Source organism: Enhydra lutris, unplaced genomic scaffold (genome assembly GCF_002288905.1).
Source record: "Enhydra lutris kenyoni isolate GAN:26980312 unplaced genomic scaffold, ASM228890v2 scaffoldscaffold33, whole genome shotgun sequence".
Taxonomy (NCBI): Eukaryota; Metazoa; Chordata; class Mammalia; order Carnivora; family Mustelidae; genus Enhydra; species Enhydra lutris.
Window position 1 is genome coordinate 1335786 of NW_019154117.1, and position 25122 is coordinate 1360907.

Sequence of the window (25122 nt, forward strand, 5' to 3'; positions counted from 1 at the left end):
AATCCGGGATGGAATACTTGTCCCCGGGATTATCAGAAAGAAGCACCATGCTGTCCTGGAGGTCATGGTGAAATGCAAGATTGAGGGCACAAGCCTGGGGCTGTTGCCAAGAAACCGTTCTACTGTTAGAGGCATGGGATCAGCCATTCATTTATGTATCCATTCAACAAATATTTGTTGAGGGCTTGTCAATTTCTAGGTATTGGGGTGCGGTCCCAGGCAACATGAAAGGTCATGTTTCTCATGGAGCGTGCGTCCTGGTGTGTGTGTGTGTGTGTGTGTGTATGTGTGTGTGTGGAGGGGGGTCCCACAGGACAGACTTAGAGACACAACACAGATACTGTCGTACTTTAGTGAGAACATAACAAAATTGTGACCTCCATGCTTGGGGGTTGGGGAAAGCGTGTCTGAGGGGCTCATGGATGACGGAGTCCCGACTCTCGGGAAGAAGTCCTGGGGATCTCAGGAAGGGCCATGGGACCAGGAGCACGGCACTGGTGAAGGGCTGGGTCAGAAACACACTTGGGATAAAGCTGAAGCGGCCGCGGATCTGTGGAGAGCTGTGGTGGTGAAAAAAGGGTCTGAGTGTGGGGAGACGGGGCTAGGGAAGCAGACCGGGTCCTTTCCAGATGAAGCTTTCCAATAACAGTGAGGAGTCTGGGGAGGCCATCAGGGACTTGAAGCAGGAAAACCACTTTACTTTTCAGTAAGGTTGCACTGGTGGGTACATTCGGAGGAGACTGTGGGTGAGGAAAGGTGGAAATGGGGACACTAGAGTGAGACTTGTTTCAAGAGACCATGCCACAGTTCAGATGGCTGGGTGGGGAGGGGGCTAGAACACAGGGGTCTCCCAGCACTTGGTGCCAGTGCCTTGGCTGGGACAAAGGGTGAAGTGTGCTCCTGTTCAATGTTCCCTCAGCCCTGAACCCTGATCAACCATTGCATATCCTCTGTAATTTACCTTGGGCTCACTGAAGTTGTTCGGCAAGAGACAAAGAGCAAAGACGCAGCACTGTTGGTGCAGGTAACCCACAGCTTACCTGAGAAGGAGAGTTCAGGAAACAGACAACCCAATATTCCCAGTAGAGGCTCAAGGGTTATTTCTGCTTAAATATTTGCGTGCAGTTCATGTCCTTGTATGTGAAGTCAGTAGATACTGTTCGTGTTTGACACCTGCCCCTGGAAACTGAAATCAAATTCTGATTTTAAAGAGCAGATTTACAAATGCATCCTGAAATACACTACTTTTTCATGTTAGGAAATGCCTATCCTTAGGATAGAGGCACAGCATGGGGCCCCTGGGTGGCTCAGTCAGTGAAGTGTGTGACTCTTGATTTCGGCTCAGATCACGATCTTGAGGTCATGAGATTGAGCCCTCTGTTGGGCTCGGAACCTGCTTCAGATTGTCTCTCTCGCTCTCCCTCTGCCCCTTCACCCCTCACCCATGCGCGCATGCGTGCTCTCTCCCTCTCAAAACAAAACAACATAAAACAAAACCAATACAGGAGTATTGTTTTATGTACTTACTTTCCCAGTTATCAAAAATCAGATATTTCTCTTTAAAATGCTAATACATCAAGTGAAAGAAGACAGTCTGAAAAGGCTACATAGGGTAAGATTCCAATTACATATTTTAGAAAAGGCAAAACTAGGGATAGGAAAAAAGATCAGTGGTTGCCATGGGTTCGTAAGAGTGGAGAAAGGGTTGACTTGGTGAAACCCAGAGTTTTTAGAGGTCCAAACTGCTCTGTCTGATACCCTAATGTCAAGCATGTGGCATTTAACATTTGTCAAGACCCACAGAACTTTACAGAACAAAGAATGAACCTGAACCTATGGAAATTTAAACTTCATATAGCAAGATAAGGATCTCAGGGCAGAATGCAGACTGTGCGGGACCAACATATGAAACAAACTCACTGAAGGGACTCAGGGCGAAAAGCTTTGGGAATGAGCATCCTGCGAGACTAAACCCAAGAACCTCCCGTAAGCACCGCGCTCTGCAGATAACATGGTTTCCCACAAGGGTCTGGGCTGACTACGCCACACCGACACTGTTACGTGTTTATCCTGGGTTTGGACTGTTAAGTGAGTGCCTGAAACATAGTGGGAGCTAGGTTTCTCTCCGCTGGAGGTGGAGTTTACAGATAAGTGCAGGGAAGAAGCTAGAATGATCCATGTTGTAGTAGATGGGATTGGAAACCAATAGAACTCACGTCAGGTAATCTGAATACAAAGGTTTACTTATGGAAATATCAATAAATTGTGTGTAGGTCCACACATTAATATGCACATATGTATTTACTCACTCTGTCTCCTGATAGAGACTTAAAGATATTATACTGTGGTAAGTACATGCATCTACACCATTCTCCACTAAAATGAACCAGGGATCCCCATGGCACAGGGGTCAGCTGGAGGGACCACCTAGGGCAAGGCTGGCATGGTTTGAACACACAAGACAATTGTGTGACTCTTTGGATTATAAAAATACATATAAAAATAAATATTTATGAGTTCATATGGATATAAGTAAATGCAGGGAATAGACCCATCCCATATGAAGAAGAATTTCAAATAATTTAGGTTTATCCTGTCCACTCGACGGAAGGAGGTGTAATTGCCAGCTGCTTAAGTAGGGGCTGTATGGAGTAATTTCGTTCCAAGAGTCAGGTAGGGGAAGGTTTACTTTACAGTGGAGAAGCCTGACAGCATGAGTCAGCCAGTGGCCATGGTCAGCTTCAGGAACACTAACCCATGTAATGGCAAAAACCTTAATATAGACATCAATGATGCTTTAATTCCATGAATATATATATGCCAGTATAACCTCAAAAAAATTGTCAGAGGACTTCTGACCGAGGCATGGTCTACAAAGCACCTGACTAGTCTTCCTCAAAGCTGTCAAGGTCATCGAAGATGTAAAATGTTGGAGGAACTATCACAGCCAAGAGGAGCCTAGGTAAATATGACACTTGTTCGTGGCATGGGGTCCTGGAACAGAAGAAGGACATCGGGTGAAAACCAAGAAGTCTGAAAGGAGTGTGGACTTTAGTTATTGATGTACCAGTATTGGTTCTCTCATGGTAACATGTGTAACTCTATAACAGATTATAACAAATGGATGGTAGGGGAGAGCGTTAACAGAAGAAAGTAAGTGGAATATATTGGAGCTCTATGTACTACCATCTTAATTTTTCTATAAATGTGTAACTGTTCTAAAAAATTAATCTATTTAAACTTGTCGTGGAGGAAGGCTTCCAGTTGGAGGTGAGATGGAGAAGCGCATTTCTCTTTGTTCCTACTGCCGTGAACAGCGCGTGCTCCAGATACCATGTATAACATGAATGTAAACAGGTGCCCTGGAGAGGGACCTGGGGACTTACAGAAGAACAGGATGATGAGTTCTTTTGACTGTTTTTCTCCTTCGAGTTTCCCAGTCTGGATGTTAGGGAAACGCAGAACTCAGAAACACCAGTGGGTGCAGACAAGAAGGACAATACTCCTCTCTACCCAGAGGACTGAGATAGGGGCAACCTAGCAAGACAGAAACCCTGGTGTCACTAACCTTTCTTTTCTAGTCAAACACAACAGCAAAAAATGTGACCTCTCCCGCCCCATGAGCAAATCCGAGTGGGAAACCAGGAATTCCAGCTTGCCCAACAGGGACGTTTTTCTTCCTCTCCCCACTGGGTAGTTGCAGGAGAGATCAAGAGGAAGCCTGAGAGTAACCGGCCTAGAGCAGGTGACGGCATACTCTTCCCCATCCCATCACCCTTACAGAGGCCCAAGCGGGGTCGACAGTTTCACCCTGACCGGGAAGTAAAGAGCCAGTCCCCTGATTCATCACTGTGGTGGGAACTGTCGAGGCTGTGTGGAGAACGGGGACTTCTCCCACGACCTCGTGGTAATGAGAATTCCCCTCACTCCAGGGACCCCGGACATTCCGCTTCACCCAGCAGTAGGATGCGCACACACTCTCCTCTGGGCTGGTGTCCTTGGAGACCTGCTGGAGAGCCTGAACTCCCGTGTCGTTCTGGCAGCAATGAGGCACCACTCCCCGTTCCCACCAGAGCGGTGTCAGGGGAGACGACGCAGCCCAGGATTTCCATCCTCCACCTGTTGATAACGAGACACCTTTTCTGTACCCAAGTGGGGACTCTCTTCCAGAAACTAGATGATGATCAAGTACTTCCTACTTCATTCTGTGAAGTCAGTACTACCTGGTAACAAAAACAAAGACATTGCAAACAAGAAAACTATAGGCAAATATTTCTCATGAACATAGATGCAGAAATTCTTTAAAACATAAAGTAAGTCCGATTAAGTAATATACAAAATGAATTATATACTATGATCAAGGTGATTTATTCCAAGGATCTAGGCCATTTCCATACTCAAGTACCAATAAATGTAATTCATATTTTTAAAAACATGTAAATGTGTTAATTGATGCAGAAAAAGCACTTGATAAAATTCAAACAACCACTCATGATAAACTAGCTCAGCAAAAGTAGGTAAAGTGAAAATTCTTCAACCTGGTAAAGAATATCAAACTAAGGTCTCCAGCTAACATGGTGTTTTATCATGAAGAGTGCTTTCCCATTAAATGAAGGAGGCACCACACAGAGTCCAAGGAAACAGTCAGAGAGCTGAGAAAGAGGCCCAATGGATTTTGACAAAGGTGAAAAAGTCATGCATTGAGAGAAAAATCATCTTTTCAGTAAATCCTATGGAGTATCTGTTTTTTAAAGAAAGTGAGTCTCCATCTAAACTTTACAATGTATGCAGTGTAAGTCAGATAGGTCACCTTTTCAATGTAAAGCATGAAAACATTGAACTGTTTAGAAGAATACATAGAAAAAAATCTTCAGGGCTTATGGATAGGCAAAGAGCTCTTAGATATGACACCAAGAGTAAAATCCATTTTAAAAAAGAATTAATTCATTGACCTTCATCAAATTAAAACATATCGGTGGGCAAAAGCTCTTAAGAGGATGAAAAGAAAATCTACAGATTAGAGAAGTAATTGCAAACAACACACCTAACAAAGGACTCACATGTAGAATATATTTTAAAAATTCTCAAAATACAACGGAAAAAATGTATGAAATTGGCAAAAGACATGAACAGATATTTTGCCAAAGATGGACGCCCAATATACACATGAAAGATATTTGAACACACGAATCACTAAGAAGTGCGAATTGAAACCTCAACAAGATATCAGTATATACCTACATACCTGCGAGAAAAAAAAAAAAAACACAGTGGCACCAGGAAATGCTGGCAAGGATGCAGAGAAACTGGATCCTTCCTAATGTACCAATCTGGGAGAAACTGACAGCGTCTTTCAGAAACCAAACATAGACTCACCATATGATACAGCGATCACACTTCTGGGCATTTATCTCAGAGAGATGAAAACTTATGTCCACACAAGAAACTGTACACAAATGCTCATAGCAATTTTATACTTAATAGCCAAAAACTGGAGAAAAGGCAAATGTCCTACAGTGGTTGAATGCCTAAACATAGCAGTGCAGAGAAAAACAGTATTGCTAGTCGCCAATTTATAAAGGCAGAGAACAGGTGAGTGGGACCAGGGGTTAGCAGTAGCACACGGGAACTTTTTGAGATTATGGAGCAGTTCTTTATCTTGAATACGGTGGTGGTTACATAAATGTACACGTACAGAACCACACACACACGCACACCCATACACGCACGCACACACACACACAACAATGGTAAAATCAGCGTGTCTGGCACGGTACCAGTGCCAATGTCCCAGTCTGATACTACACCCACTTGTGCAAGGTGTTAAGACGTCACCTGTTGGGGAAACCCGGACAAAGCGTACAGGGATTTTTGCAACATCTTGTGATTGATGATTATGTCAATATTACAACTGCTTAAAATGCTATGGAGGACATGGAACTTCTCTGCAGAAAATACAGCACTTTTTGTCTCCACTCATCTGCTTTTATTAACGCTACCCATTGAAAATACCTACATAAGGTGATTGTATCATGAGTTTGCTGCTAGTATGCTGGATAGTTTCCTCTTGGCCTTCAGAGGTTTCTGGAATGGGGGTGGGAAGTGACGATGTTGGTGGTGCTGGTGCAGGAATTTGCGGTTACGGGACTGGGACTGGGAGGAACCCGAGAGCTGGGACATCCCGGGGGAAAGCACCGAAGGGGAAAGAAGACTGCAGATGGCAGTGTGGGTAAGAAAAGTGAATGTGTCCCGTAGGGGGCTTCTCTAGGGTTGGGCGAAGCCCAAGGACAAAGGAAGAGCCTCCAGGATGTGAAGACATGGGCACTGACTGTGGCAGAGAAGCAAGGGTCATTTAAGGAGGTGGTTTTTGTCATTATTTCTTATGAAAAATATCCTTTCATGTAATGCAGGAAAAACAAAAAAGTCTTACCCAGAACTTGATTAGCTGATGGAAAGCCAAAACTAACAGAACCATATGTTAGGAGGAAGAAAACAGTTACATTCAAATCATGGTTCTTAGAAAATATGGCAATTCTTAAAAAGGTGTGTGAAAAGACAACCCAGAGAATGGGAGAGATACTTGCAAGTCATATTTCTGGCAAGGGTTTTGTGTCCAGAATATATAAAGAGCTCTTACAATTTAACAATAAAAGCAAATGACCCAACTAAAAACATGGGCAAAGCATTTAAATAAATATTTCTTTGAAGGAGATACACAAATGAGAAAGAATCCAAGAAAATCCAAATCATTAGTCCTCAGGGAAATGCAAATCAAAACTGCAGTGACATCACCACACATCCACAAAGACAGGCAGAATAGTAAAAAGCAAGAAAGTAAAAAAGAAACCAAAGAAAGAAAGAAAGAAAGAAAAAGAAAGAAAAGAAACTTGAAAGTGTTGGTGCGGATGTTGACAAAACGAGATTTTCATATGTTGGGGGTGGAAATGTACAATGGCACAGTCACCGAGGAAAGTTCCTCAAAAATTTAAATATACCGTTACCATATGATCCAGCAATTCTACTTCGAGTTATGTGCCAAAAAAATTGAAAACATATTCACACAAAATTTTGCACATGAATATTCATAGCAACGTTATTGTAGCTGCTATAAAATAGAAATCATCAAAATGTCCAGGAGTTGATGAATGAATAAACAAGATATATGGCAGGTGTCCATATGAAGATATAGAACTCAACATAAAAACAAATGAAGTACTGTCACGTGCTGAACCTTGGCTATAATACGGGAACTCAAAACAAAATGCCAAGTGAAAGAATCAAGACCAAAAAACCACCTATTTTATGATTCCATGTATATGAAAGAGGTCCAGAATAGGAAAATCCACAGAGACAGAAAGCAGATCAGCGGTCGCCAGAGGTAGGGGAGCTCGGGTATGTTTTGAGGGTGGTGAAATGATCTGGAAATGGGTAGTGGTGCTGGAGGTATAGTGAGCACACTGGGCCACTAGAAGAAGTCATTAAGTGGGGGAAAGAATGGCATGTGACTTACATCTCAATCAAGGAGACAGAGGGTTTCCTTTGTTCCCCTCACGTGGGTGCTAACACTAACAGAAGTGAAGGCCATTAGGAAGGAGCTGAGTCAGACGTGGGCAGCCTTGTCTTTCTGAGAAGCAAGAAAGAAAAAGAAAAAATATGACAATTTAGAATTCATGTATCTTCTGCTTCATTTTCTTTTTTAAGTCAAGCTGTGCATTTCTGAAGAATACAGCCTTTCGTAATCATTTCATGGTTTATCCACACTGCGGATTTTATAAAACTTTTTCTTTCTCTACCTGCAGTATTGTAGAAGGAAGGAATTAAGCCAGAGGGTGGGCAGCAGACCATGAAAATCAAATAAACTAACTTGGCTTTTAACTCTTGTCATAAAAAGTTCAATAACAAGAGCTTAAGATGGCTTATATTTCGGATAAATTTGGACTTTCTCCTCTTGCAAGCTTAAGCCATTGTCTTAAAGGATCTGTGGTTATATTCAGAGCCTTGTTTAGTGGGTGGGTTACAGCATGAATTCCCCAGCATCACAGAGACCATGAGATGAAACACTGACCCCATCCTAAATGTACTGGGTCACAGCTTTTCTTACTTCTCCCCCGAAATGTAAGGGCTTTTGGGTTAAGATGTTAGCATATCAACTCTGACAGAGAAGTCCATAGCAAGTTACTCAACAAGATCTATTTTTAAAACCTTCAAAATTGCACTCAAGGAAGGAAAACTAAGAATCAAATGCCCCATAGTCTGTGTATAATTTCCACAAAATTCAGCCAGAAAAATAAAAGGGGTCGATGAGTACCAACATGGGCCGCCCCTATCCCCAGGGGAACCCAAGCAAGCTTTCAAGGTTGACATTGTAAATACGTAGACATGATTGCCCCCTCTCTGGGAAGACACCGTGTCCCCAATGTTCGACTTCGGTTGAAGAAATATTTCAACGAGAACACGTGTATCCTCTTGATGTTTCCATGTCATGGTTTTTGTTCAGGGGAAACAGGACAATGAGCAACTGAGGTTACGGAGTACAATGGAGGTGACGTCTGGGATGTGCCACGAAAAACAAAAGCTTCACCTGAAAAGAAACAAGATGGTGTTGCACACATGAATTTATCCTCCACTCTGAATCTCATAGAAAGGACAGGAAATATCTAAGGTAGGAATAGACCCATAATAACAACAAGGAAAATGTTTTCAAAATTAGCAGCAACATGTAGAGGAAATTTTAAAAACATGGGATGGGAGAGAAAGCAGTGAAGATAAAAACATTAATGAAACAGGTCAGAAAATTCTGCTGCTGATAAGTTCAGTTTTATCACTGAAGCCCAGAAAGTCTCCAAGAGAAAAGTCGCTGTCATTACGGAGAAATGATACTTTTTTTCAACAAATGATGTTGGGATAATTGAACATAACACCTGCAAAAAAAAAACATGCATATACATCTTCATTTTACACAAAAATGAACTAAAAATTTTATCGTAGATCTAAACATAAAAGAGAAAGCTTTGAAACTTTTTAAGAAGAAAACAGAGTAAAAATCTTTGTGCCTTTATGTTAGGCAATTATTTTTCAGTTATGACATAATAACTGAAAATAATTATCCATAAGGGAAAAAATAAGATCAATTTCATTTGTTAAAGTCAGTAACATTTACCTTTAAAGACGCTGTTAAAAGATTCAAAACTAGGCCAGAGACTGGAAGAAAACTTTTGAGAATCACATGTCTGATTAAAGATTCCTATCTGCAGTACATAAAGGCTCTTTAAACTCCACAGTAAGAAAACAGACATCCAATTTTAAAAGATCTGAACACACACCTAACCAGAAAAGATATATGGATGGCAAATAAGCTCGGGAAAATGACCAGCATCACTCATTATTAGGAAAACAAATTAATACCTCAATGGGCTATCACTACACCTTTACAGAAAGCTCAAAATCCAAAAGAGAAACACGTGATACTGAACACTGGCAAGAATGCAGAGTGATCCAAAATGTAGGGAAATGCAAAATGATATAGTCACTTTGAAAGTTTGGAAATTTTTCATAAACTTACTGTATAACCGAACAACTGAACTCCTAGGTGTCTACTCAAGCAAACTGAGGTTTATGTGAGTACAAACCTCTACTTGAAGGTTGATAGCATAGCAGCTTCATTTTCAATTGCTAATAACTGGAAGGGAAGTACAGAACAGGAGAATGGCTAAAACACAGTGTGGTGATGCATGTGATTAAAAGATCAAGGTATTCATCACACCAGCCACAGAAGGCTGTATATTGTATGATTCCAGTCATATGATATTTGGGAAAAGGAAAGCATATTACTCATTGCCATTGGTTCGGGAAGGAGAGGGTGATCGAAAGTCAATTTTAAAGCCCAGCTGTATGCTATGGGGTATCAGAATGGAAATCCGACCACAACTGATGAAGCAGGCTATGTTACAGATATACACACAATTTGTTCCAAAGGAGGGGCTGGGGGAAGAAACTTTTGGAAAGTAGTGCTTTCACTGGAAAGTATATGTCTAAAGACAAAAAGAACTGTGCGTAAGCAATGTACTCTAGTTGGTAAATATTATTTCTTGGAAATGCAAAGGACCCAGACTAGCTAAAACAATCTTGAAAAAGAACAAATTTGGAGAACTCTCATTTCCTAATTTTAAGTTACTGCAAAACTATAAAAAATCAAGAGACTGTGATACTGGCCTAAGGACAGACATATAGAACAGGGAATTAGAACTTAGAATCCAGAAATAGGGGCACCTGGGTAACTCAGGCAGTTAGGTGGCTGTGACCTTTAGCTCAGGTCATGATCCCAGGGTGCTGGGGCCGAGTCCTGCATCAGGATCCCTGCTCAGCGGGGAGTCTGCTTCTCCTTCTACCCCTCCCCACTGCTTGTGCTCTCTCGTGCTCTCTCTCTCTCTCTCTCTCATGTTCTCTCTCCTTTTCAAATGAATAGAATCTTAAAAAAAAAGAACCTAGAAATAAACTCATATATCTATGACCAATTGACTTTTGCAAAGCTTCCAAGCACCTCAATGTGATATCATAGTCTTTTCAGCAAAAGCCACTAAACAACTAGACCTACAAATGCAAAAGAATAAAATTAGACCTTATGTCACACCATGTGTAAATTCCAAATAGAATAAAACCTAAATGTAAGAGCTAAATGTATACAACTATTAGCAAGAAACAGAGGTATAATTCTTTCTGAACTTGGGTCGAAGAAATGCAAACAATTATAAGAGATATTATGGCAATTACATGCCAACAAATTAGGTAATCTGGAAGAAATGGATGCATTCCTGGAAACATATAAACTACCAAAACTGAAATAGTAAGAACAGACCCATAATCAGCAAGGAAATTGAAGCAGTCATCAGAAATCTCCAAACAAATAAGGGTCCAGGGCCAGATGGTCTCCCAGCAGAATTCTACCAAACATTTAAAGGAGAGTTAATACCTATTCTTCTGAAGCTGTTTCAAAAATAGAAATGGAAGGAAACTTCCAAACTCATTTTATGAGGCCAGCATTTGCTTGATCCCCAAACCAGGCAAAGACCCCATCAAAAAAGAGAATTACAGACCAATATCTTTGATGAACACAGATGGGAAAATTCTCACCAAAATACTAGCCAATAGGATCCAACAGTACATTAAAAGGATGATTCACCACAACCAAGTGGGATTTATTCCTGGGCTTCAAGGTTGGTTCAACATCAGCACATCAATCAATGTGATACAAGACATTATGAAGACAAAGAACAAGAACCATATGATACTCTCAATAGATGCTGAAAAAGCATTTGACAAAGTACAGCATCCCTTCCTGATCAGAACTCTCCACTATGTAGGGACAGAGGGTACATACCTCAATATCATCAAAGCCATCTATGAAAAACCCACAGTGAATACCATTCTCAATGGGGAAAAACTGAGGCAAGATTTCTTCTTTACAACACCATAAGCCCACTCATAAATAAAATTAATTGCATTTCATTAGAATTGTTATTATTTCTTCCACAAGATGCCGTAAAGAAAAAGAAAAGATCTAGAGCATCCATGTTTCCAAACGGAGCCCATCTAGCAGCCACAGGCAGGCCCATCAGGCTCACGCCTTCCTGGGACCTGAGCTATTTTTCTAAACTCCCTTCCGGGTGTTGCTAAGCTTATTAGGAGGCAAGGCTCTTATCGTTTGTTCCCCAAAACTAAGAAATGTCTTAAATAAACAAAATGCCTGGGAGACCCAACTGTGGCCGGCATGAGAAGACAGCGGACTTGAACTCCAGTGAACTCCAGTGACTGAGGGTGGGTATACATGACTTAATCACTCTGGGCCCGCCTCGTCCTTTGTCACCCCGCAATAACAAATGCCACCAGCTTCGTTGGATTCATGTGAGAGCCTAAGGGGTTTGCATGACATCACATGTGTGATAGATTTACATGTCAGAGGGTTACGTGGTGGGCTTAACTGAATCCAGATCTGAGTGTATGTCCATAACATGGCAGTCCCTTCTCGAAGATCGCCAAATCCTTTGCTGCTTGCCCTCTTTAGAGGCAGCATCTAATCCCCACCCCTGTCATCTGGGCGGGCTCTGTGACTGCTCTGGACAACAGAATACAGTGGAAATGACACCCTGGTAGTTTCCAGGCTGAGGCCCAAAGGGATGGACAACTTCAACTTTCTGTTTCCAGAAGCATGTGTGTTTGGACCATGGCCGCCATGCTGTGAGGAAGCCCAAGCAGCCGAGGCTGCTGGCTGGTGGCCATGGATGAGTGCCCAGACCAGGACCAGTACTGACTCTGCCTGCCAGGGGGATGGACCTTCCTAAAGGCCCCACTGGGCCCAAGCCTCCCTGCGGAGCCTGTTTAAGATTCTCTCTTTCCCTGTCCTCTGCTCCTCTCCCCTGCTCATGCTCTTTCTCTCTCTCTCTCTTTTTCTCAAAATAAATACATAAAATCTTTAAAAAAGTGATTCTGTGTCTGCTGGCATTTCACTGACACACACACACGTCATCTCATTGAGTGAACTTGGCCACACGCTTCCCTTTCTGGGCCTTGGATTCTTCCTCTATGGGTTTCTCTCATTTTAGAAGCAAAATGTTATTTGAAATTATAAAAGAAATGTATAAATTCTGAGGAAAACATAAAGCAAGTGAGGTCACATCAGCAGCTGTTCTTAGTATAAACTAACCTCATAGAATCTATCGATTCCTATGCTTGTTTCTAAGTTTACATTCCCTCAGGTCTTTCTACGTAAGCGTATATTTGCAGTGCATGGGGAGAGCTGGTCAGTGACGAATTCCAGGGGCTGTTTCCCAGGATAATGAAACTGTCATTTGTGGATGGAAGCTGAGAAAGAGATTAAGCAGGGATTTTCAGGGTCATTCTATTCTTTTTCTGTTGAGGTTGAATCTCATTTCTAATGCATCCTGCGGCTTTCAACGTGGCTATGGATTACAGAGAGCAATGTCAGATTGTCGCGTCTGCGTCAGGACTCTTGCATGGAACATTCTGGAACCATCTGTGGAAGCCACCTCTGGACCAGTGTGTCTTCACAAGGCATGCCTCTTTCATACATATGATTACTTCCTCTTTTGAGATGACTCTGAGTGTTTTCATGACAGAGTCATAAAAATAGCAGGGACCTGAGGCAGAACTGAATGGGCGAGCGGCCAGCACCCCGCTGACGGTTACGTTTTGTCGAGTCCAGATGGTGTGCCGATTTTCTCTCTGGCCTGGAGCACAGTGCCCGCAGTGCCTGAAGCTGCCCACCTGCTTCCTAACCTCGGACACAGAGGATTCTGACACCGAGTTTGATGGGGCGGACGGAGCCCAGTGTGAAAGCCATAGAGGGCAGCCTTCAGCTCCAGATGGACTTTCTGAGCCCTGCTACATGCAGACAACTCATTGCTCACATCAAATTGTGCACACCTGGTGCCCGGCAGCCAGGAGTTCGGAGTCTGAAGAGGAAGAAGCAGGAGCCAAGACGTGTTAAGAGGCACAGATGAGAGGTTGAGACAAAGCCCAGATGGTCCACGAGATACTTACCTAGGGTGGCAGTGGAAGCTGGCTTTTTGGCAAGCCAACTTTGATGTGAGTCTCTATGCTGCTTCTTGACCTGGTTTCTTTACCTTTAATTTAGAGTGATCTGGATTAAAGATAATTTAATTTGCAACATGCCTCCCACTTCCTCAATTCCAGCAGACGTCATTACCTTCCGATCACTGTGGGTGTCTTCAGCCAGAGGCTGTCAGGGATATCCCCACATCCCTGCAACTGAGAAACACAGTTTACACCTCACACTGGCCAGTGAAGACTCTGGTCTTAGAAGGCCTGGCAGTATACAGAGCTCTGCACCAGGTCCTGAACTCAACTGCTCAATTGTATCTGCTCAGAAAGAAGAAAGTATTCTTACCCAGAAGATAAGGGCATCGCATTCTGCTTTCCCACTAGAATAATAATCAACACTCAAATCAGTTATGCAATTTATTAAAATGTACATTAAACATAAGGGATAAAACAGATTACATTTCCTTAAAAATTTTTGGCTGTCTCATTTTTAATGCTAATAGGAAGCTACGATATGATGGATCATTGCATTAACAGCTGAGTGAGCCCACTACTGAATGATCAACATCTTCCCTTCTTTTAGAACTGGTAGAACAGAAAATAGGCATGCTGTCCATTTGTTAAGGAAGTCTATATTGTTCCAGCAGCAAGACAATATACTGTGGGAATGTCTTTGTCTGACAGGTGGGTCCCTCCCATGTGTAGTCTGAAGAGGAGCCAAAAACAAGTGGACAAATGAAAACAAGCAAACAAACAAACAAAAAACAAAAAGCTGCAGTATTTGGTGTTGGTTATATCTTTAGTCAAAGAAATAACTGCATGACACTATGCTACAGGACTCACTTTCTTTGTACGTATTTTGGTCGATCTAATCACAGCATATGAAGTGTACTGGGGGTGTCTACGCATACCTCAGTCTGAGAGAAGGGTTAGCATGATGGTGTTTCCTTCTGGTCACCAGTCATTCTACTCTTGCCCAAGGGTGGCTGTCCTATGCACCGCTGCTGAGTTTCCATGACGATCCTGATACTGAGGAGGCTGAAGGACGGCCAAACCGTATACTGGGAGTTGTGTTAGAACCACTGACAGTAAGAAATTTACATCTGAAATCATTGTGTTTGCCTATTTTAAATAACTATCTTAGCTTCCAGAAACATGGGAATATATGAAATTTAAGAACCCTCAGTCACAGTCACTGTCCTGTGTGTGGTTTAAGTCACGTGGAAAGAACTGGAGAGGTAATGATGGGGTGGTGGGCTGTGTCCTGTCCGGGGACAGGAGCCCAGAGCCAAGGAAGGAGACACAGTTGGTTGGCAGATCGAGTGGAAACTTAGGACAATTTGGAATCCCACCTGCAGGTATAGAAAAGAAATGCAATTAGTGGGTCTCTGCTGAATTAGAAACTTAAAAAACAAATCAACAGAGAGGTATGGAAAAGAAAGAGAACATGTTGGAAAGGAAAGGACTCCTCTTGGCTCCACATTTTCCGGTGTGATACAGGGCACTGGTGGGGGGTTAGGGCCGCTGAGATTCCGCTACTGTGTCCGGCTGGCAGAGAGACTGACTGACTCCTTTTTAGAAGAAAGAATTATGATTCAACAGCAGGATGGACACTCTGCTGATAAAAGTCACTCGCCCATCAACCAGGCTGGTTGAGAAGCAGACATACTTCAGAACTGAAATCTATCTTCAGTCATTTAATTACCAACCTGACAGGTAAAGTCAAAGTTCATGACATGTTATTACTCAGAGTATTTTTAAAATTTACCTCTGCAATTCCAACATTAATCTCTGTTGGGTTTGTTATTTCTCGGAATTAAAATAGAAGGAGTGTAAATCGCATAGAAGTAAAAAGAGGACCCTGTGGGGACAGAAGATTGAATAGAGGAGTCCTCTGAGTAAACATGGCAGTCTGGACCCCTGGGCCGATTCCGTGTCTTCTCCATCTGCTCAGAGAAAGAAATGCACCTGAAGACCATAAGAGCGCGCCACCCTGGGGAGTATTGGGAGACAGAAGTCAGAGGGGAGGGCAGTGGTGCCTACCTTAGCTGAGAAGAATCTTGAGCCTTTGCTTGGGGAAGAGAGTCTGTAGAAAGCCAACTAGGGGCACCTGGGTGGCTCATTCGGTTAAGCATCTGGCTCTTGTTTTTGGCTCAGCTCTCAAGGTCGTGAGATCAAGCCCCGCATGGGGCTCTGGACTCAGTTAGGAGTCTGCTTGAGATTCTCTCTCCCTCTGCCCCTCCCCCCACTCTCTCTCTAAAAAACAAATAAGTAAGTCTTCAAAAAAGAAAAAGAAAGAAAAGAAAGAGATAGAAAGAAAGAAAGAAAGACCAGTCAAATGTAACCTAGGGCCAAAGGAACTCAGCCGTTTTTTTTTTTTAATGATTTTTTTTAAACTAGAATAAATCTCCAAGTGATAAGAACAGATTGAACGCATGAAGCAAGAACATGTGATTCTAAAAGGAAACATTCAAAGAATAAAAATTAGTTTTTAACAACCTGGAAGTCTTAAAAAAAAAATCGAATTGAATGGTCACAGCTACAGTTAAAGAAATTTACCAGAAGTAAATTTACCAGAAATTAAGGCTGCAAGACACAGAGATGGAAATTATGAGAAAGGTAATTTACTGGATCCTTTTAAAGAGTCCACATAGTCAATGTTTTATAAAGTTAAAATAACATGAAAGAAAAAAAAAACAGAAAGACAAAAGTCATAGAAAAATTTCCATAATACAAGCATATGAGTTTCCAGGTTTTCTGCTATCAAATGTGGAATAAAGAGTTTAGAAATGACACAAAGCCCCCACTGTTAAAAATTTTGGAATGTTGGCAGTAATGATAAGGTCATAAACTCGTCCAGAGAGAAGAAGAGAAGATGGTCACGTAGGTAATTAGCTGAGAATCTGAATGGCACAGGACTTCTCAACAGCAACTCCAAAAACATTAGTTCAGTGAACCTCCTGTCGCTAATTGCTCCACTCGGCCATGGGTCCATGGACAAAGACTTCGTGGTACACCCGGAATACGTACCTGCCACCAGCCAAAGGTAGGTGTAGTGTGTTGATAGAGTCTCACGATTAAGGTAGAGGGGCCTTGGGGAAACAACTGTTTTTGGATGGTTTTGGAGGGCTGGAGCAGAGAGAGAGAGAGAGAAGATGAGAGACACACACAGGCCCTGTGAGTCCACAAGATCTGCCCCTTCCCTCCCTGATACATTGACCCCCTTTCCCCAATGGAGTCAACAGCCCGGGAGTCCTGGGGTCCACCTGGAGCCTCATCTCATCCCACCACAGCCTGACTTGAGAGGAGCGGGCGAGGAGGAGGGGAGGACGAAGGGTCAGGCCCCTGGCTCCTGCAAAGAGGTGGTAAGTTCCCAAGTGAATAGAGTCCTGCTTGCCTTTCAGAACTAAGCCTTCAGCGGTGAGTCTTGTTTGGTGAGAAGGGGGAGAGGGATCGCCTACACAAGACATGGCCCGTGGTTCACCCAGATGTCGCGAGGAGCAGTCATGGTCCCACCCATCCATCCACTGCAGTGCCCCCTTCTCTGCCTGGCTCCACTCTGCACTGTGAGCCCAGCAGGGTCCCCTGGGGGCTGGAAGACTCTGGCCTCGTGTCCCCTCCACTCCCAGTGACTTGCTCTAAGGCCTACCGTGTGGACCCCTGGGCAGGGCAGCCCCTCCTTCTGGGCACCGTGAGGAGTGACTCATCGGGGCCCGCTGTCCCCTGATCTGTAGCTGGATTACATTGGCAACAGCACACCGGGCCCAGCCCTTCGGGGATGCTGAGGACGGACACTTGCTAATGAAGGAGGGGGTCCCAGACCCACCTGCGACCTGACAGCATCACCAGCAGCAGCACAGCCCACGCGTGTGTGGCATCGGGAGAAGGCATGTTGCACGCTTTGTTGGTGTCTTGCTCACACGGTTCCACTCGTGCTCATCACAACACGGCCATGTCGGCTGGATGATGTCCATTGTGCGGAAAAGAAGAACGCGCCAAAGCCATGCAGTTAGGAGGAATTAGGGGAAGAGGCTGTGCTTCTTACCGACTCCAGATGAGGTCTCCCGACCATGTGACATTCGCAGGATGCCCTGGGGCCTCTGGAAGCCAGGGGTCTTGAGAACCCATTTCACAGAACTCACCATGAATCCACGTTCCCACCGGAGGTCTGCCCGTGCGTGTGGACTTCGGGATGGAAGGAGCATTGGAGTGACAGGGGACGAGATAAGCATAGGTCAGCAGAGAACACAACTTGCACATGTGGGTGGTTCAAGCTGTGCGTCAGGCAGGGTCACCCCCTAGGATATGCACATACTTGTGCATGGTACTTGGTGAAACACAGGGAACTTATCACAGAAGGGACTTAGGAGCTCTGGCCTGTGAATCTCAGGAGGAGGGGGAAGGACCCCTCGGGCCCCAGCCAACTTTGTCCAGAGAGGGACGGGATTGCACACCGAGCTGCTGTGCTGAGTTTCTAGATCAGAGGACAGAGAAACTCTCCTTCACACTCCTTCCTACTGATTAAAGCAGGCCCACCAAGGATGCTCTCACTTCGGATGAATTCACGGTCAGGGGCTGAGGGATTTTAATGACTCCGCCATGAGCTTCCCGGCAGCCCCAACATGACTGTTTGGTGGAATGACTGCAACGTGTGTGTCTGTTTCAGAATGTCACGCCTTCAAGTTCTCCCTCGGAATAGCACTCCTAGGCCCTCTCCAGAACCACACCAGCCAGGTAATTCTGTATTTCAGCTGAGCCAAGATGACAGGACATGCCAAAAACCCATCACACGACATCCTTGGAGCTACTGCACACATGAGCAGACAGATTATGTCAGGGACGGTGCGGAGCAAAGGACCCCAAGCCGAATGAGCGTTGGTTGCCCAGGTCCCAGCTGGACTGACCACTGGTCTCTGCTCTCTCCATATCGGATTCCTTTTGGGGCTAGACCCTGTAATTATCCAGTTTATACTCTCAGACCTGTGCTTATGAAGCAAGACCCACAGTCTCTGTATAAGACAATAGCGATTTCTAGGATTTACAAAGGGTGAAATTTTCAGATACTCATGTGGAAGTTTAAATGACTTTCATCTAACTTCTTAAGGGAGCAGGGAAGAAGAAAAATGTTTCACCCACTTTTATCCATAACTAGCCACCTTGCTTGTCTGTTTCAGAGAAAAAAAAATTCTCCTCCGTGGACATGCGCTTGTCTCCAGTAAACCCCGTGTGTGGGAGTAAGGGCTTCGCGGAGACAGACGTGCTCTTCGGCTGTGATCCCAGGCATGGCTTCCGCTCAGGGTTCATTTTAGTCCTTATCTATGGTAGCGGTTTTGCTCTGGGTGTGGCGTCTCATGAGCGGTGAATCACGCAGTGCGCCCCTAACACAAGCTGTCAGCCGCCGGTCAGAACGTTACTGTAGTTTTATTTTCTACTGGCCAGCAGGTTACCTTTTAAAATTCCAGATGCGTGTTTTTCCAAATTCCATACATGGTCAGAGCCTGCGCCCATCCTCGGGGGACATCTCTGGGGGCTGCATTTTCACGTGGGATTCTGGGCCGGCATCCTGCTTGGAGACCCCCGGGAGAGGACCGAGAGGGATCTGGTCTCCGGTGGAGATGTTAGAGGACAGTTTCTTCAGCTGCTCCTTGAGTCCGGACCTGACACATGTCTCCGAGGAAGACATGTCCGGGCGCTGGCCAGCGTCGCCCAGTATCTGTCCCGAGGACCTGCCCCCTCCAGACTCTGTGTATTGATTGCGGGAAGGATTCTTTTCTTTTTTTTCTTTTCCTTTTTTTTTAAATTTAAATTCAATTATGTAATAGAGTGTATTATTTGTTTCAGAGGCAGAGGTCAGTGATTCATCAGTTGTGTATGATACCCAGTGCTCATTACATCATGGCCAAATTTATGTCCAACACCCAACTACCCTGTCCCCCTACTCCTTTCCCCTTCAGTAACTCTGTTTGTTTCCTATGATTAAGAGGACTTCATTTTTTTTTTTTTTGATGGCTATGAAGAACTTATCAAACTCAACACCCAAAGAATAAAAGATCCCGTCAAGAAAGGATTTTGACATTAGCAGCAAAGCCCAGACGCTGGGAGGGGAGGGCTTCCCCGGAACCACTCCCCACATCGCGCCCCCAGGGGCCTCCGGGAGTTCTGCCCGGAGCTCATCACCCTGACCTGGCTGTGCGTGGTTCCCAGCAGACCCCGCATGTGCAGGAGAAAACACTCCATATGGAAATTGTCTACCCCCAGTCTGTGACCCCAGCAACTTGGTGAGTGGTTCCTAAGGGCCATGTCCCTGCCGCATGTCCGTGATGCCGCGTCACCTCATTGTCGACTGTCAGCAGCTATTCTGGGTCATGGGGTGTTGTGGAGAAAGGGACGAGGGGGGCAGCCAAACTCCGGCGTGGGAAGGCCGGGCTGGGGGCTCGAAGCAGCCCCAGTTCCCCAGGGCCCTTGGCTCTGAGAAATCCTGACGTCCTCTAGGTGTCCTGTTGGAAACAAGAGTCCCCAGACAGCGCTGTAACTGGCACAAAGACTAGGTCAGCAAGAATATGAATTCGTTTCCAGCTGCTTTGCTCATGATCTATTCGTGAGAAGTGCAGGGCGTCCACTAACCGTCAGGCACAGCGAGGAACTGAGGACCAATCAGGGAAGGGCCTCTGTGTTCCCTGCGCCCGCAGCCTTCCCGGGGCATGTGGGAAGTCGATTTTCAAGCAAAAGATAAATTAATTACCACTTGTGAAAGAGCTGCTCAGTAGAAGCTGATGGTGTAGGTGGGGTCCCTGGGTTGGCCCCAGTGAGGACAGTGTGCGAGGGCGCTGGCTGGCTAGAAGCTGGCAGGTGAGCCCTTGCAGAAGGACAGATGGACGCCAACGCCCCAGGGGAAGAGGAAGGCTTCAGAGCTGGTCTTGCTTGGAACTGACGGGCAGCAGGGCTGCATGACTTGGGCAGGGGTGGGACATGAGGATGGAGAGCCGGCCAGGGCCACTGCTACGGTGGGGGGTGGGGGCAGGAGGGCACAGGCCCTGTGGGGACACGGAATCACAGCCTAGTCAGCACAAGCCATCGGGACGGGGTGGGGAGGGGGCGGTCCCAGGCAAGGGCTCACTCAAGCGGACACGTTTGCCGAAAGCTGCACACTGCGGTGTGCCGAAACGCGGAGTCAGGGAGGCTAGCACGAAGGGGGAGCATGCACTAGTAGGATGGGTCAGAGCCGCCAGGAGGGACATGACCGTGGCCAGGACCAAAGTGGGGAAGGGCGGACTCGCCCCAGCAGTGCTCAGGGACTTGGGGTGAGGGCTAGAGCGGAAGAGGCGGCTCCCGGCTTGGGCGATGGTCTGTGCTCTCAGAGTCTCTTCCTGTCTTGCAGGAACTCCTGAGACTTCCCACACTTGTTCTGCTGCTTCCCTCTGCCCTTCCGGAGTTTAGTCCCACGGAGGCCGAAGGTAGCTGGCTACAGCCCAGAACCCCGGTCCGGAACACAGACTGTGCCGCATACCTGCAGCCCGGCCTCAAGGTCGTCCTCGCTCCCCCGCGGGGGTCCTGGCCTCGTGTCCCCCATCCTCCACTCTGTCCACGCTGCTGCCACTCCCTGGCTTCTCCGGCTCCACAGGCCACCCGCAGGGCAGTGTGGACCTCAGCCGTGGCGGCTGAGGACAAGGGAGGCAGCCGGGAGGTCTGGGAGAGCGGCCACAAGCCGGATCTCATCAACACTGATGACCTGGTGACAGGATGCGCAGGGAGTGTCCAGCAGGACGGCGGGACAGCCACACATTTGGCAGAAGGTGGGTGGGGAGAAAGGGGGCTGAGCCAGAAAGCAGTGTTGTTTGAAGGTGGGGGAGGGTCGTGGGGGAAAGTAAGCCTCACCCTGGTTTCCAGAAGCAGGGGAGGTGGGGGAGCCCAGGTCAGCCTCCACTGAGAAGGCTGCACAGGAGGGTCTGGACCCATGAAAGCAGGAGGGGAGCCCTGGGAGGAGGACTCGAGCACAGGCGAAGCATGTATGACAGGACTTCAGAGGACCCAGTGCAACTATCTCGGGGAAGCTAGAGAACAAGTGTGTTGTTGGGTCTGATTAGGAAGGGCTTGTCCCGTTCTTGTCCACCCCAGGCGAGGACGGAAGCTGCCGAGCTTCTGTGAGAGACATCGCCCCGCTGAGGGCAAGGACAGTGTCCAGGGGGGTCCTCCCGTGCAGATGAACCCTGTGTCTGATGGTCCAGCACCCATGCCTCGCACGAAGGGAGGGTCACTGTTCGAGAGGCCAGGACACGGAGGGGAAACAATACACTGTTTCCTCTTCAGTGTGCTCTGGGGTGGGTCGTTAATGGCAAAATCCACACAAATAAAAGACGGTCGCGTACAAGAGCTTTACAAGCCCGTTTGGAAGGGAACTGGAAGGGAAGACGCAAAGACCTTTTTCCAGGGTCCTCTGGGAAATGGCTGGGACAGGAAAGTCCTAACTAGGGATGCTCGAGCCCTTGTGACACTGGACCCACGGCAGGACGCCGACCCCGCAGCACCTGTGGGGTGACCTGTCCGCCAGGCCACACAGGTGCGGAGCCTCCCATCCCCGCCCGTCAGCCTCCAGCCTGATGGGCTGGCATCCAGCTGGGCCCTTTCACGCCTAACGGTTGGTCAGACACGTTCCCGCTGTCTCTTCCCGGAAACCCGCCTCACGTGAGAAGCCTCTCCCTGGAAAAAACCAAGTGCCCGTAAGCTCGATGGGGAGAACTAGCAAGCATCCCCGACCGCCTCCAAAGAGAACACGCCTTGATGGAAAACACACCCAACCAGAAACAGAGAGGAAGCGTCCGCTGATGGAAAAACTGGAAGGACGTTCCCGGACACAGTAACAGCAATCTTGAGTAGTGAACATGGCCCTGGGGCCTAGGGTTCTGGGCCGGAGGGCCGTGGTTTCGGGCGCTCCCCTCAGGAGGAAGGCGTAGCGGGGTGCTGGGGTTGAGCACTGCACGGGAGCCCCATGGGAAAGGTACCCTCTCTCCGTGCGTTTCTTCGTCATTTTCCATCTTCGCGCAGTTTAGGATCTTCTTACCTCCGACTGATCTTCAAAATAAAGTGACAGCCAAGAAAAGCTGCTTTCTGTGCCCAGAAATCTACACAACACAGACTCAAAGTCCGAGAAGTTCCCACCTCTTCGTCCCGCGCTGGGCCGGCCTGGCAGAGCAGAACCTCTGTGTCCGTGCAGACCTTGTGGAAACCCGGCGTGGTTCCCTGCAAGGTGCTGCCTCCCGTAAGCTGGTCCTTGCCTGAAACTCTCACGCCATACTATACCCCGTAGAGAGCATCCCTTTAGTGGGATTTGTGGGCAAATGACATTAGATTCCCCCCAGACGGCCGTCCAGAAAGTGGTCTAATTCCTGAAGAGCCCTGATGTCAAAATGTGGTTAAATGACTTGGTCACGATTTGGAGGAATTCTGTGCACTCAATACGCAGACACTCCCCAGGGGAGTTTGGTGGGGGTCACACAGGCCCCACAGAGAATGCTCTAGCAGGATGTCGAAAGGACAAATAATCAACCTTTTGGCACTCCCCAAGTTTGAGCAAATCATTTTCAGTCATATGTTTAAGAATAAATTTTGAGGTCCCACCTAAAGTTGAAGACATTTTCACCACCTCCCAGGGCCTGCTGGCCTTCCTTCTCCTGGAGACTGTGGGGCAGGGCAGACGTGGACATGAACCACGACGTGAGACGCAGGGCCATTCCAAGCAGCAAGCCTACCCCTGGATGGGGTGGAGGTCTTGCCCACGGAGGAGACGCTCAGCCCCCTGAGAACCTTCCAGAAGGGGTCCTACTGGAGGCTGGTTTTCGAAGGGCTCTACAGTGGTTGAGGGAAGCAAGTGCCTCTACCAGAACTTGAAGGTCAACCTTTCTTCTTGATGCCTTTGGGGGACGTGGTGTCTCTGCAGCGGACCAGCAGGAGGGCCGCTCCTCAGAAGATGCTGAAGAGGATCCAGACCCAGATGGGAAGAAGGTATGAGGAGCCCCCGATGGGTAGCACAGCAGGGCTGCAGTCTGAGGGGTGGGGAGGAGGGGGCAGCAAGTCCTGAGCAATGCCAGAGAACAGGCCTCTCAGCATGAGAGCTCCAGCACCGTGGTGTTTTGTTGCTCTCGAGGGAGCTCAGTGCTCCCCCCGTGCCCCCACGGGCTTGGGTTAATGAGATAACCCGAAGTCAGGCTCTGCCCTTAGCCTTGCTGACTCTTTCTTTATACCCTCTGCAAAAGCCATCGGCTAAATTTGGTAAAGCCCTGGGGGGGGGGGGAAAAAAAAAAAAAAAAACAACTGAGAACCTAATTAAAAAATTTTCCTTCTATCCCTTGAAAAACTATAGAAAAGTAATGTTGCACACATGCTCAATTTCTGATTGTCCCCATTGCTGATACAAGGTCTTATCTGTTACCATGGCAACCAAGAGCTTTATACATGTTTTCCTAACCTCTGATATTTTCTAGAACCTATCTTAATTTTGGTGCTTTTTAAAATAATTTCGACCTAACACGAGTAATGCAGTTCTGCTGGTAGCGTGTGTGTGTGTACTGGAAGGCGTAATGGGTCCCTTTGTTTTTCAGTGTGGGATGTTTGTAACTAATCCTGCCGTTTAATGTGTGCCTTCACGGGGCGTCCTTCACTCTGCTCCGCGTCAGTTAAACCACTGCCCGGCTTCTCGTCTCCCCTCCGAACTGAGGGCTGATCACTAAAGTGATAGCTCCTCCAGGCGCTTGTGAGAACCAACTGGGGTTCTCAAACCAGCTGTGTTAATTAAAACTTACAGAAACAGGGGCACCTGGGTGGCTCAGTGGGTTAAAGCCTCTGCCTTCAGCTCAGGTCGTGATCCTAGTGTCCTGGGATTGAGCCCCGCATCAGGCTCTCTGCTCAGCGGGGAGCCTGCTTCTCTGCCTGCCTCTCTGGCTACCTGTGATCTCTGTCTGTCAAATAAATAAATAAAATCTTAAAAAAAAAAAAAACTTACAGAAACAGTAAAAAATAAATAAATAAATAAAAGGGCTTTAAGTGAAATGTATAGTCCTATAAATTTTTAGTAAGAGATAGTAAAGCTGAAAATAATGAGCAAAATGTCTAAATTAAGTAAATAGTCATGAAAAAATAAAATAAATCCCAGGAAAACAAAAAGAAGATGCTGGGCCTAGAAATGAAAAGCTCTGACAGAAAAGCAACAAAGGGAGAAGTTGCTTCTTTGAAAATATGCACAACATTTGGGTGATCGGATGCCCGGTGTCCCCACGAAGGTCCCTTTCCCTGGGTTGTTTCATGGCTCCTTCCATTTAAATTATCTCAGATTATTTATCCTTAATGAAATATAATTATTAATCGTTGAATTCTGTTCACTCGGGATGAATTCGGTAAACCTCCACTTTGCATTTCTAGTCTCTTCCATGGTCTTGACTGTCACAGTGCCGTTGAACGGAATTCTTCCTTTAAGACGTTTCTAAATCCGAACAATGAGCTGTGATAACTTGCTCCTGCGTTTGCTGGATGGAACGGGACCGGTGCCCCCGT